A 15,652-nucleotide genomic window follows, 5' to 3' on the forward strand; every position below is an offset into this window, starting at 1 on the left:
AAAGAAGAAAGAAATTACAATAGACAGCTTCTATTCAGCACACAGGACAGAGGGGGAGAGATCCGCAAATGATAAATCAGAAATCCCAGTGAATTGGATACATGGTGTGGAATAACTCAAAACATGATTAAGAGAGGCTGAAGACAATTGGGAAAAGAACTTAAAAATTAAGATAAGTCATCTGGAAATGAAGCACTTGAACTAAAATGAGAAAATAGTGTCTTGAAAGCCAAAATCAACCAGCTGGAAAATGAGGCAAAGGAGATGAAAGATGAGACAAAGGAGATGAAAGTAGAGGTAAAGAGGATGAAAGATGACCTTCAAAGAAAATCAGACCAGAAGGAAAAGGATGACCAAAAAGTCAGGAATAAAATCCAATCTTTAAGAACCAGAATACAACAACTGGAATTAAGTGACCTGAAAAGGAAGCAGGAAACTATAAAACAAAACAAAAAGAATGAAAAAATTGAGGAAAATATGAAGTATCTCATTCACAAAACAAAGGATTTAGAAAATCATTCAAGAAGAGACAATTTAAGAATCATTGGTCTACCAGAAGACCATGACAAAAGAAAAAGCCTGGATATAACACTACAGGAAATTATTCAGGAAAACTGCCCCAATATCCTAGAAAAAGACAGAAAAGTGGAGATTGAAAGCTTCCACAGATCACCTCCTGTATTTAATCCCCAACTGAAAACACCCAGGAATGTTATAGCCAAATTTAAAAACTATCATACCAAAGAAAAGATATTGCAAGCTGCCAAGAAGAATTCATTCAAATACCACAGAACCACAGTGAGGATAACTCAGGATCTGGCTGCATCCACACTGAAGGACTGAAATGCATGGAATATGATATTCCAGAAAGCAAGGGAACTAAGTCTACAACCATGAATCAACTACCCAGCAAAACTGTCTATATTCTTACAGGGGAAAGTATGCTCATTCAACACAATAGAAGAATTCCAAGCATTTGTAAAGAAAAGACCACACCTGAACAGAAAATTTGATATCGAAGCACAGAACTCAAGAGAATCATCAAAAGGTAATTTTAAAAGAGGGGAAAAAGAAAAACAAAATGAAATACCAAAAAAAATTAAGAGATTCAATAAGTTTAAATGATATATATCCTTATAAGAAAAGAGCTCATTGGTAACTCTTAAAAACTATTGCTATCACCTGGGCAGCTACAAGAATTACACTTAGAGGGAAAAGTGACAATCCGTATAGGATGAAAAGAGAAGACATATATATGTCTAAAAATATATAGATATATGCATGCATAAATACATACACATGTGTATATATATATATATATATATTCAACTAGAGCTAAAAAAGAGATTAATACTAAAAGAAATAAGAAAAGAAACAAATGGGGATGAATTTATATGTCACAAAGAAGCTCATGATGGGAGGGGGGAGAACATCGATACACTGGAAGGGTAAAGAGGTCAGAGATAGTAAATACTCAACTATTATGTGCTTTGAAACTGACCAAAAGAGAGAGGAACAATCCAATCCATTGGGGCAGAGAATATATTTGTGCCCTATAGAGGAGTAGAAGGTTAACAAATGGACTGGTGATGAGGGAAGCAGTACAAGGGAGGGAGAGGGTGTGGGGCAAATTTAGAAAGACTACAGGGAAAATAATGGGGGCAATAAGAAGGGAGGGGGTAGAAAGGGAAGTAAATAAAAGTAGAAAGGATGGGAACTAGGGGGACTGATAAAAACAAACATTCCTATTGGAAACACTAGAAAGAAGAGGAATAGAAGGGCCTTTCCTAAAAATAATAAACAGTACATATCTGTAACCAACAACAAGCATCATTTGCAATGGGGATAACTAGAAGTCTTCCCAATAAAATCAGGAGTGAAACAAGGATGCCCGTTATATTCCCTATTGTTTAACATTGTACTAGAAATGCTAGCAGTAGCAATTAGAGAAGGAAAAGAAATTGAAGGTATTAAAATTGGCAATGAGGAGACCAGATATTATGATGGTATATTTAAAGAATGCTAGAGAATCAACCAAAAAGCCAGTCAAAATAATCAACTAATTTAGCAAATTTGCAGGATACAAAATAAAGCTGCACAATTCATCAGCATTTATATATATGTATGTATGTATGTATCTCCAATCCTTCTCAGCAAGAAGAATTAGAAATAGAAACTCCATTTAAAATCACCCTAGACAATATAAAATAATTAAGAATCTATGTGCCGAGACAAACACAGGAACTATATGAACACAACTACAAAACACTCTCCACACAATTAAAACTAGATCTAAACAATTGGAAAAACATTGATTGCTCATGGGTGGGTCAAGCTAATGTAACAAAAATGACAATACTACCGAAATTAATTTACTTATTTAGGGCCATACCCATTGAACTACCAAAAAACTTATTTACAGAATTAGAAAAAAAAAACATAACAAAGTTCATTTGGAAGAATGAAAGATCAAAGATATCCACAGAAATCATGAAAAAAAATGCAAAGGAAGGAGGACTTGCAGTCCCAGATCGCAAACTATTCCATGTATCAGTGGTTATCAAAAAAAAAAAAAGTTTGGTATTGGCTAAGAGACAGAAAGGAGAAACAGTGGAATAGACTTGGGGTAAATGACTTCATCAGGACAGTCTATGATAAACCCAAAGTTCCCAGTTTTGGGGACCAAAACCCACTTTTTGATAAAAACTGCTGGGAAAATTGGAAGACAGTATGGGGAGATTAGATTTGGATCAACATCTCACACCCTACACCAAGATAAACTCAGAATCAGTGAATGACCTGAATAGAAAGAAGGAAACTATAAGCAAATTACATGAACACAGAATAGTATACTTGTCAGATATTTGGGAAAGAAAAGACTGTAAAACCAAGTAAGAGCTAGAAAAAATCACAAAATGTAAAATCAGTAATTTTGATTACATCAAATTAAAAAGGTTTTGTACAAACAAAACTAATGCATCTAAATTTAGAAGAGAAGCAACAAATTGGAAAACAATGTTCATTACAAAAACTTCTGTCTAATTACTCAAATTTATAAAGAGTTAAACCAGTAGTACAAAAAATCAAGCAATTCTCCAATTGAAAATTGGGCAAGGGACATGAATAGGCAATTTTCAGCTAAAGAAATCAAAACTATTAATAAACACATGAAAAAAGTGTTCTAAATCTCTTATAATTAGAGAAATGCAAATCAAAACAATTCTAAGGTATCACCTCACATCTAGCAGATTGGCTAACATGACATCAACAGAAAGTAATGAGTGCTAGATGTGATGTGGCAAAGTTGGGACATTAATGCATTGCTGGTGGAGTTGTGAATTGATCCAACCTTTCTGGAGGGCAATTTGGAACTATGCCCAAAGGGCTATACAAGACTGTCTTCCCTTTGATCCAGCCATTGTACTGCTGGATTTGTACCTCAAAGTGATAATAAGGAAAAAGACATGTACAAAAATATTCATAGCTGTGCTCTCTTTGGGGTGGCACAAAATTGGAAAATGAGGTGATGCCCTTCAATTGGGGAATGGCTGAAAAAACTGTGGTATATGTTGGTGATGGAATACTATTGTGCTCAAAAGAATAATAAAGTGGAGGAATTCCATGGGGACTGGAACAACCTCCAGGAATTGATGCAGAGTAAGATGAGCAAAACCAGGAAAACATTGTACACTGAGACTGATACACTGTGGTACAATCAGATATAATGGACTTCTCCATTATATCCATTCTCCATTAGTGGTAATATAATGACCCTGAACAACTCAGAGGAACCTACAAGAAAAACCACTATCCACATCCAGAGGAAACACTGTGGGAGTGAAAACACCAAAGAAAAACAACTACTTGAATAAATAGGTTGAAGGCATATTGTTGGGGATGTAGACTCTAAATGAACTTCCTACTGTAAACAACAACATGGAAAATGGGTTCTGCCCAAGGACACATGTAATACTCAATGAAATTGTGTGTTGGCAGAGTGGATTAAATACCAAAATCCTACCATGTGTTGTCTACAAGAGACACACATGAGGCAGGTAGACACACATAGGATAAAGGTAAGCAGATGGAGCAAAATCTATTGGGCATCAACTGAGTAAAAGAAGGTAGGAGTCACAATCATGATATCTGACAAAGCCAAAGTAAAAATCGACCTCATTAAAAGAGATAGGGAAGGTAACTACATTCTGATAAAAGGCAGTATAGATGATGAGGAGACATCAGTACTCAACATGTATGCACCAAATGGTATAGCAGTTAAATTTTTAAATAAGAAACTAATGGAGCTTAAGACAGAAATAGATAGGATATTAAAACTTTATTAGTAGGAGACCTGAACCTTCCACTATCAGAACTAGATGAATCTAACCAAAAATTAAATTAGAAAGAAGTATGGGAAGTGAGTGAAATTTTAGAAAAATAGAGTTAATAGAGATCGAGAGAAAACTGAACAGGGATAAAGAGTAATATACCATCTTTTCAAAATAGGAACCAAATAGAATTCATAAGAATATAAAGTGTTTCCCAATTGGTAAATAGTCAAAGGATATGAATAGGTAGTTCACAGATGAATAAATTAAACATATAATTATTTGAAAAAAATGTTCCAAATTATTATTGATTGAAGCAATGCAAATTAAGAAACTCTGAGATAGTATCACACTTTTATCAGATTGGCTAATATAACTAAAAAAGAAAATTATGAATATTGGAGATGATCTGGGAAAATTAGAACACTAATACATTTTTGTGGAACATGATCTAATACACCTATTCTGGAGAATAGTGTGAAACCACTTCCAAAAAGTCTTAAAATTATGGATACCTTTTGTCTTAGCAATAATTCTACCATTATTGTAGCCCAAAGAGATCAGAGGTTGGAGAGAAAGGAACTACTTGTATGAAAATATTTTAGCAGCTTTTGTAGTGTTAAGAAGGAGGAATAACTTCAAAAATATAAAATATCTAAATTAATGGAAGGGTAAATAGAAATCTTTAATACTCCAAATTCAGGAAAAGAGATGGAATTAGTTGCAAAGGATGCATCAAACAGTGAGAAAGGAAGCTCTTGGGTTTAAATGATGAATAGGTAAATTGCTCCAAACTTATATTTAGTCATTTGTATCCATTATATAAAAATTATATCATAGTTAAAAAGGAAAATGCTCTACCAGATTCATTTTATGAGACCAATGTCATGCAAATAACTAAATATAGACAAATATAATTCATGATTCTTGATTCAAAGATTTTAATAAAATACTGTCCAACTATCTCTGATTCAAAAACTCATCCATCCTAACTAGAAATCAACAACAACAAAATTAGATGCCTAACCTTTATTCTTTACATAATACAAGAAATATAAAAACATACAAAACCACATGATTTCATGGCATAGTGAATAGTGTGCTGTACTTGAAGTCGGGGAGATTTGAGTATAATCAAAACAAATAGTTTGTTTGCTTCAGTTTTCTCATCTGTTGATTGGTAGTAATAATATCAACTATCTTTCAGGATTTTCCTGAAAATAAAATGAGATAATATTTGTAAAGCAGTTGTCAAACACTAAATTTCTCTTTAACTATTAGCTATTACAAATGGTTGTATTAAAATCCTTAGACAAAATGGAATATTAAAAACTCTGGAAAATAAAACCCTAGAAGAGGTGGAGTCAAGATGGTGGCTTAGAGACAGCAACAGCTCAGACCTCCATAAAGCCTTCCTCACCAATTAAAAAACATAATGCTTCAAGGGGACTGAAAACAAAATCTAACAATATGGAAGAGCAGAGAATCCTCCTCCTGTACCCATCTTAAAAGATATGCACCCCAAAAAGCCTGAACTCTAGAACACATGGGTTTAAGGGGAAGGGAGAAGGAAGGTCCCAGGACCCCTTCCTAACCTACAGTGCTGAGCCTCCAACAGGGGCTAGAATCTCTGGGCCTTGCCTACATAACAAATTTATTATTGGGGTAATCCCATCAATGGCCTCTTTGATAAGTGGGTACTATGGAATGCATTGGGTGGACCTCCTTATTCAGCACCTTAACAGGGGTTGCTGATTTTAATAAACCTACATCTGTAGAATCTGTAGCCCATAAGTCTTTTGGAATATCATCTGGTATCTGATAGATGTTATTCCCTTCCCCCACTGATACTACTGTATCCAGGAATAATACAATGTAAATGTTTGGGGATTCTTCTGGGAGATTTAAAGGCATATCTCCAGTTGGTGTACATACTATTGTTGCTCTCAATTTACAAAGAAGATCCCTACCCACTAGATTCATTGGGGTATTTGGAGTTAAAAGAAAAGAGTGTCCTACACTTAGAGTTCCAAGTGAAACCATTCTTGGTTCTAGCTTTTTGACTTTCTGAGATCTTCCTGTCACACCCACAATTTCTATTAATCCCATTGCTTTGTACTTCTCAGGGGATTTCTGCAAAACAAATTTGGCAGCACCTGTGTCGAAGAGACAATCATTCCCTTGTGTTCCTATTTTTATGGTTACATGAGACTCTATGCTATTTTCTGGAGAATGCACAGGTATCACAGTAGCTAACACACTAGGATCAGGAAAACTCAACACTTGTTCCTTTTCATCATTCCCTAATTCTTCATTGATTCCTACTGCACTAATTTCCCATGTTTTTAAAATCTCTTTGTAATTTTCATTAGTTTTTATTCCATTGCCCATACCTCCTAGTCCATTTTCTCAATATACTATATTTTAACTTCACAGGCCTTGGCATACCTTCATAATGAAGTTGCACCTTTTTTACATACCAAGTTTTTGGGGATTCCCACCAGCTACTTGGGAATATTTTGGAGGAGCACCTGCTTTGATATATTCTTGCATGGTATTCAGGGGGGTGATTGTTGTGAATTATGGTAGCATCCAGTATCAAAAGAATTTGGGTAGTTTGGTCTCCCAAACTGGAATGCATCATTAAATCCAATATTAAACCCATAATTTCTATATTCATTTTTCCCAAATCCATTAAAGCAATTACATCTATTGCTTTGGTTTCCCCTGAAGTTTTGTCCAAAAAATTGTCCCCTAAATCTGCATTCTCTCATGAGATGACCAGGTCTGTCACAAGGAAAACATCTTGGGTTTGTCTGTATTGTCTGGGGTTGTGATTATTTCTGAGCTGTCTATAAATTCTTAGTGTAGCTACTGTTTTTTTTTTCCTGCACTTCCTAAGATTTCAGTTTTTGTTTAAGCTCTCTGATTTCTTTAGTTATCAATTATATATTTTCTTTTCTGATTGCCTATATTTCACATCTTGGAAGACACAGTTAGTAATTCTCCTAATTTCAGTAAGACACATGTCAAACCAATTTCGACAGTTACTTCAAAAATAATTTTGGACCACAGGGCATGCATTTTTCACAAACTGTCTGCAAATATGATTTACATTTTTATCTGTTAAAGTATTCAACTCAGGGTGTTCAGAAAGAACAGTAAGAACAGTAACATCAGGGCCGGAAAAGACACTGAAATACCTTGTGGACAGTGCTGAGCAAAGCTCAAAACATGGAAGTAAGGCAGCGAAGAAACATTGGGAGGGAACTGAAAGCAGTAAATCCCCAAACCCTGGGCTCACCCAGGAAGACAGAACAGCTGCAGAGAATGGAAAATTTGCCTGGGGCTAAAGCCTCTGAATATCAGCCTGATTCACAAAGAGGACTCCTCCTCAATCAGATAGAGATGGCAAACAGTAGGGAAGTACAAAAGTCTCAAAACACCAAGAAAAACATGAAGAAGGGGGCGACTTTGGACACATTTTATAAAGCAAAAATACAAAATACAGAGGAGATAGAAGAGGAAACACAAGCAAATGCTTCGAAAAATTCCAAAGGAAATGGAAACTCTCCACGAACTCTTGAAGAATTGGAATCGGAAAGGAACAAAAAGATGGAAGCCTTCTGGCAGGAAAAGAGGGAAATAATGCAAAAGAAATTCATAGAACTACAAAATTGGTTTGACCAAACTGAAAAGGAAAACCAGGCTCTAAAGGTCAGAATTAGGCAACTCGAAGACAATGATCTTGCAAAAAAGCAAGAATTAATAAAACAAAGCCAAAAGACCAAGAAATTAGAAGAGAACATAAAATATCTCACTAACAAGATCATAGACTTGGAAAATAGAGGGAGAAGAGACAATTTGAGAATAATTGGACTACCAGAAAAGTCAGAAATAAACAGCAAACTCAACATCTTAATACAAGATATAATCAAAGAAAATTGCTCATAAATTCTAGAACAAGAAGGCAATACAGGCACTGAAAGAGTTCACAGAACACCCTATACACTAAATCCCCAAAAGATAACTCCCAGGAATGTAATTGCCAAATTCCAAAGTCTTCAAGCAAAAGAAAAACAAATCTTACAAGAAGCCAGAAAAAGACAATTTATATATAAAGGAATGCCAATCAGGGTCATATAACACCTTGCAAGTTCCACTCTGAATGACTGTAAGGCATGGAACATGATTTTCAGAAAGGCAAGAGAGCTGGGCCTTCAACCAAGAATCAGCCATCCATCAAAACTGACTATATACTTCCATGGGAAAGTATGGGCATTCAACAAAATAGAAGATTTCCAAGTTTTTGCAAAGAAAAGACCAGAGCTCTGTGGAATGTTTGATATCAAAAAACAAAGAGCATGGAATACCTGAAAAGGTAAATATGAAGGAAAGGAAAAAGGAGAAAAAATGTAATATTTTTCTTTTACCCAAACTCTCTTCTATAAGGACTACATTTATATCAATCTATACATAGTAATATGTGGGAAAGATGTAATGTGTAAATAGGGGGAAAAGAAAAACCAAAAAAAAATCTTTCTCACACAAAGATTCAAATGGGAAGGGGAGGGGAAGAAAACTCCTATAAGAAGGAGAGGAAGAGAGTTTTTACTCAAACAGTACTCTCAGGGAAATCAACTCTGAGGGGGAAGAACATCCAGATCCATTGGGATCTTGAATTCTATCTTACACAACAAGGGTAAGGAGAAGGGAAAACCAAGGCGGGTAGGGAGGTAGGAAAGACAAAAAGGGAGGGAAGGAGAGAGGGCATAGGGAGGGAACAAAAAGGGAGTGGCTAGAAAGGAAAACAAATCAAGGGAGGGGACAAGTTGGACTGATTTAAAGTCAATCACTGGATTAAAAGGTTAGAGCTAAAGAAGAAAGGTTAGAATTAAGTAAGGATTACAAAATGCCAGGGAGTCCACAAGTGACAGTCATAACTTAGAACGTGAATGGGATGAACTCACCCATAAAATGTAGACTAATAGCAGAATGGATTAGAATTCAAAACCCTACCATATGTTGTCTTCAAGAAACACACATGAGGTTGGTAAACACCCACAAGGTCAGAATGAAAGATGGACTAAGACCTTCTGGGCCTCAACTGATAGAAAGAATGCAGGAATTGCAATCATGATATCTGATAAAGCCAAAGCAAAAATAGACATGATTAAAAGGACAGGGAAGGTAATTATATTTTGTTAAAAGGGATGTTAGATAATGAGGAAATATCACTAATCAACATGTATGCAGCAAATAATATAGCACCCAAATTTTTAGTGGAGAAACTAGGAGAATTAAAGAAATAGACAGTAAAACCATATTAGTGGGAGACTTGAACCAACCATAATCAAATTTAGATGAATCAAATAAAAAAATAAATAAAAAGAGGTAAAAGAAGTGAATGCAATATAAGAAAAGTTAGAGTTAATAGACATATGGAGAAAAATAAATGGAGACAAAAAAGAATACACTTTCTTCTCAGCACCACATGGCACATTCACAAAGATTGACCATACACTAGGTCACAGAAACATGGCATACAAATGCAGAACAACAAAAATAATAAATGTAGCCTTTTCAGATCACAAGGCAATAAAAATAATGATTAGTAATGGTACATGGAAAACCAAATTAAAAATTAATTGGAAATTAAACAATATGATACTCCAAAATCGATTAGTTAGAGAAGAAATCAGAGAAACAATTAATAATTTCATTGAGGAAAATGACAATGGTGACACATCATTCCAAACCTCATGGGATGCAGCCAAAGCAGTAATCAGAGGAAAATTCATATCACTGAGTGCATATATTAACAAACTAGGGAGAGCAGAGATCAATCAATTGGAAATACAAATAAATAAAACTAGAAAGTGAAAAAATTAAAAACCCCCAGAAAAAAAAAACAAACTAGATCTCCTAAAATTAAGGGGAAAATTAACGAAATTGAAAATGAAAGAACTATTGATTTAATAAATAAGACTAGAAGCTGGTACTTTGAAAAAACAAACAAAATAGACAAAATACTGGTCAATTTAATTAAAAAAAGGAAAGAGGAAAAGCAAATTAACAGCATCAAAAATGAAAAGTGGGACATCACCTCCAATGAAGAGGAAATTAAACCAATCATTAAAATTACTTTGCCCAATTATATGGCAAAAAACACACCAATCTAGGTGATATGGACTAATATATACAAAAATACAAACTGCCTACAGTAACAGAAGAAGAAATAGAATTCCTAAATAATCCCATATCAGAAAATGAAATCCAACAGGCCATCAAAGAACTCCCTAAGAAAAAATCCCCAGGGCCTGAAGGATTCACAAGTGAATTCTATCAAACATTCAGAGAACAGTTAATCCCAATACTATACAAACTATTTGACATAATAAGCAAAGAGGGAGTTCTACCAAACTCCTTTTATGACACAAGCATGGTACTGATTCCAAAACCAGGCAGGTCAAAAACAGAGAAAGAAAACTATAGACCAATCTCCCTAATGAATATAGATGCAAAAATCTTAAAAAGGATATTAGCAAAAAGACTCCAGCAAGTGATCAGAAGGGTCATCCACCCTGATCAAGTAGGATTTATACCAGGGATGCAGGGATGGTTCAATCTTAGGAAAACCATCTACATAATTGACCACATCAAATAGCAAACCAACAAAAATCACATGATTATTTCAATAGGTGCAGAAAAAGCCTTTGATAAAATACAACACCCATTCCTATTAAAAACACTGGAAAGCATAGGAATAGAAGGGTCATTCTTAAAAATAATCAACAGTATATATCTAAAACCATCAGCTAATATTTTATGCAATGGGGATAAATTAGATGTATTCCCAATAAGATCAGGAGTGAAACAAGGATGCCCATTATCACCTCTACTATTTGGCATTGTACTAGAAACACTAGCAGTAGCAATTAGAGAAGAAAAAGAAATTGAAGGCATCAAAATAAGCAAGGAGGAGACCAAGTTATCACTCTTTGCAGATGACATGATGGTCTACTTAAAGAAACCTAGAGATTCAACTGAAAAGTTAATTGAAATAATCAACAACTTTAGCAAATTTGCAGGATACAAAATAAACCCACATAAGTCATCATCACTTCTATATATCTCCAACACAGCTCAGTAGCAAAAACTAGAAAGAGAAATCCCATTCAAAATTACCTTAGACAAAATAAAATACCTAGGAATCCATCTCCCAAGAGAAACACAGGAACTCTATGAACACAACTACAAAACACTCTCCATACAACTGAAACTAGACTTGAGCAATTGGAAAAACATTAACTGCTCATGGGTAGGACGAGCCAATATAATAAAAAATGAACATCCCACCCAACCTTATTTATCTATTTAATGCCATACCCATTGAACTTCCAAAAATTTCTTTACCTATTTAGAAAAAACACTAACAAAGTTCATTTGGAATAACAAAGGATCAAGGATATCACAGGAAATAATGAAAAAAAATTACAAAGAAAGGGGCCTTGCAGTCCCAGATCTCAAACTATATTACAAAGCAGCAGTCATCAAAACAATTTGGTACTGGCTAAGAGACAGATAGGAGGATCAGTGGAATAGACTTGGGGTAAGTGACCTCAACAAGACAGTATACAATAAACCCAAAGATCCCAGCTTTTGGGACAAAAATCCACTATTCCATAAAAACTTCTGGGAAAATTGGAATACAGTTTAAGAGAGATTAGATTTGGATCAACACCTCACACCCTACACCAAGATAAATTCAAAATGGGTGAATGACTTGAAATAAAGAAGGAAACTATAAGTAATCTAGGCAAACACAGAATAGTATACATGTCAGACCTTTGGGAAGGGAAAGACTTTAAAACCAAACAAGATATAGAAAGAGTCACAAAATGTAAAATAAATAATTTCGACTACATCAAATTAAAAAGCTTTTTTACAAACAAAACCAATATAACTGAAATCAGAAGGGAAGCAACAAATTGGGAAACAATCTTCATAAAAACCTCTGACAAACGTTTAATTACTCAAATTTACAAAGAGCTATATCAATTGTACAAAAAATCAAGCTATTCTCCAATTGATAAATGGGCAAAGGGCATGAGTAGGCAGTTTTCAGATAAAGAAATCAAAGCTTTTAGTAAGCACATGAATAAGTGTTCTACATCTCTTATAATCAGAGAGATGCTAATCAAAACAACTCTGAGGTATCACCTCACAACTAGCATATTGTCTAACATGACAGCAGAGGAAAGCAGTGAATGCTGGAGGGAACGTGGCAAAGTAGGGACATTAATTCATTGTTGGTGGAGTTGTGAATTGATCCAACCATTCTGGAGGGCAATTTGGAAGTATTGCCAAAAGGTGATAAAAGACTGTCTGCCCTTTGATCCAGCCATAGCACTGCTGGGTTTGTACCCCAAAGCGATAATAAGGAAAAAGACTTGTACAAGAATATTCATAGCTGCGCTCTTTGTGGTGGCCAAAAATTGGATAATGAGTGCATGTCCATCAATTGGGAATGACTGAACAAATTGTGGTATATGTTGGTTATGGAATACTTTTGTGTATTGTGTAAAAAGGGATAATAAAGTGGAGGAATTCCTTGGAGACTGGAACAACCTCCAGGAAGTGATGCAGAGCAAAAGGAGCCGAAACAGGAAAACATTGTACACAGAGACTTATACACAATTGAACTTATAGACAATCGAACGTAATGGACTTCTCCATTATTGGCAATGCAATGTCCCTGAACAATCTGCAGGGATCTAGGAGAAAACACTATCCACAAGCAGAGGACAAACTGTACCGAGGAAAATCAACTGCTTGACTACAGTGGTTGAGGGGACATGTCTGAGGAGAGACTCTAAATGAACCCTCTAATGCAAATACTGACAAAATGGAAATGGATTCGAATCAAGAACACATTTGATACCCAGTGGAATCACGCATTCGCTATGGGAGAGGTGGAGGCGGGAGGAAAAGAAAATGATCTTTTCTCTAATGAATAATGCTTGGAAATTATCAAATAAAATATTGTTTTAAAAAAATGCAGATGAAAACATTATTCATCATGTTTATTTGATTAGATGATTTAAGGTTTTAGTTTTTTTAAGATTACACTCCTACAAAAATGAATAACATGAAAATAAATTTTGTGTTATAATACTTGAATAACCCAGTTGAAATGCTTTTCAGCTCTGGGATGGGGGAGGGAAAAGGGGACAGAGAATACATGAATTAGGTAACCTTTAAAAATTTACGTGTTAATTTGTTAAAGAAATAAAATAAATATAAAACTGTTACTATAGTAAGCAATAGGTTCTCTCTGTTCAAGGAATCTACATTCCATTCTACCTTGCAAGCTCCCAGCAGCATATCCTGTACCATCCACAGATACTTCACACTTATTTCACTGCTTACCTAATTTGAAACATCTATAACATTCATCCTTTGTTTTCTTTACCAGGATCCCCTTCTTGGTGAACTCAATAAAACTTAATTGTTTCCCTAAAAATTATTGACCAGTTTCTTATAGGTTATACAAAGATAAGAATAAAATAGGTATAAGGTTTAGATATCAGGAGTAATAACATTGGAATATTAGAGGAATATAGAATATGTTTCCTTGCAGGCCTTTGAACAAGGAAAGAATTTAGGACCAAACAAGAGAAAGAAAGCATTAAAGGAAGTAAAATGAATAATTTTGATTATATTAAATTAGAAAAATTTTGTACAAATCAAATAAACAAACAAAACAAAACAAAACAATGTAACCAAGATTAGAATGGGAAACAACAGACTGGGAAAAAAAATTTTACAATATATTTCTCTGATAAAGCTCTAATTTTTTTAAATTTATAGAGAAATAAAATCAAATTTATGAAAATGAAAGCCACTCTCTTGTTGAAAAATTGTCAGAGGATATGAACCAGCAATTTATAGATGAATAAATCAAAGTTATCGATAATGACAGAAAAAAATTTCTAAAAACCTCTAGTATAGACAAATGCAAATCTAAAGATAGATGAGGGATTTTCTCACACCTTTGAGATATGACAATAATGGAAAGTAATAAATATTTGGGGGATGGGCAAAATTGGGGTACTAACACTCACTTGGTGGAGATGTGAATTAATCCAACCATTAGGGCACTTTGGAAAAATGAAAGAAGATACATAAAACTAAGCATATTTCTGAATCTGTAATACCACCACTGGGTCTGTATTACAAAGTCATAAACTTTTCTCAGGGTTGCAGGTTGACTTTTAGTGTCCATGTACTTTTTTTTCTGGTAAAACTTTGTTCAGCAATCAATGAAGGCAAGAGATGATGGTGTTGAACCATTAGGCATTGGTCATATATCGAAGCTTCAATGCTGTTCTTGCTCCCAGAAATCAATAGTTTTTCATATACTTAGGCTGCCACTAGACTTGGGTGACTGTGGAAGAGAAGATGAGGCTGAAAACTTATTGCACCTCTTTCTCTCATAAAGCCAATAGAAATACAAATCAAGGCTTCAATGCATTATGTCAATGGTCCTCTTGAGAAACAAAGTACAAAAAACAATCACGCACTGTCTTGTCTCTGTCTCTCTGTCTGTCTATCTGTCTCTTTCTGTCTCTCTGAACCTCTTTCTCTCTTTCCATATCTGTTTGTATATGTGTCTGTCTCCCACTCAGAACCAGACTGACTAAAATGAGCTCTGAAAAGAAAATGAGTAAGGAATAAGTGTTAGTTGAGGGAATGGGTTTGAAGTTATGCTTTATTTTTGATTTTCTGAATTCATTTTTGTTTTCCTGGAATTTCTCAATCTTTTTATTCCCAGGTCCCCAACTGACAATACCAGTGTACCACTAAGGGCCAGAGTATGAATCTTGGGTAACAGAATCAGGGTTTACTGATTCAGTGGTTATGGGGGAATGAGTTTCACAGAAAGAGAAAAGGGAGAGGGACTTAGAGGAAAAAGAAAAGGATGATACTTACTCGCTTAGAGCAAGCATAGGAAGCTACAGTCCTATTAATTTTCACATTCCTTGGGTGACATTTTTTATCCAAAGATTCTCCATCTGGTAATGACAGTGGGCATGACATGAGTCCAAGATTCCCATGAGTTGATTGATTTTATCTGTAGTAAGCTTGAAGCTTCAATTTGCCATCAAGTAGAGAAGGAAACGAAGACATTCATTTAGAAAGAAAGGTGTGAAAGATCTATGGGATCCCATAAGAATGGCAAAACATGAAGCAAAAACAAAAGACAGGGATCTCCTTCAAAGAGACAAATGATTGCCCTGACACAATTTGAGAAAGGCACA

This window comes from Monodelphis domestica, chromosome 3 (genome assembly GCF_027887165.1).
Source record: "Monodelphis domestica isolate mMonDom1 chromosome 3, mMonDom1.pri, whole genome shotgun sequence".
NCBI lineage: Eukaryota > Metazoa > Chordata > Mammalia > Didelphimorphia > Didelphidae > Monodelphis > Monodelphis domestica.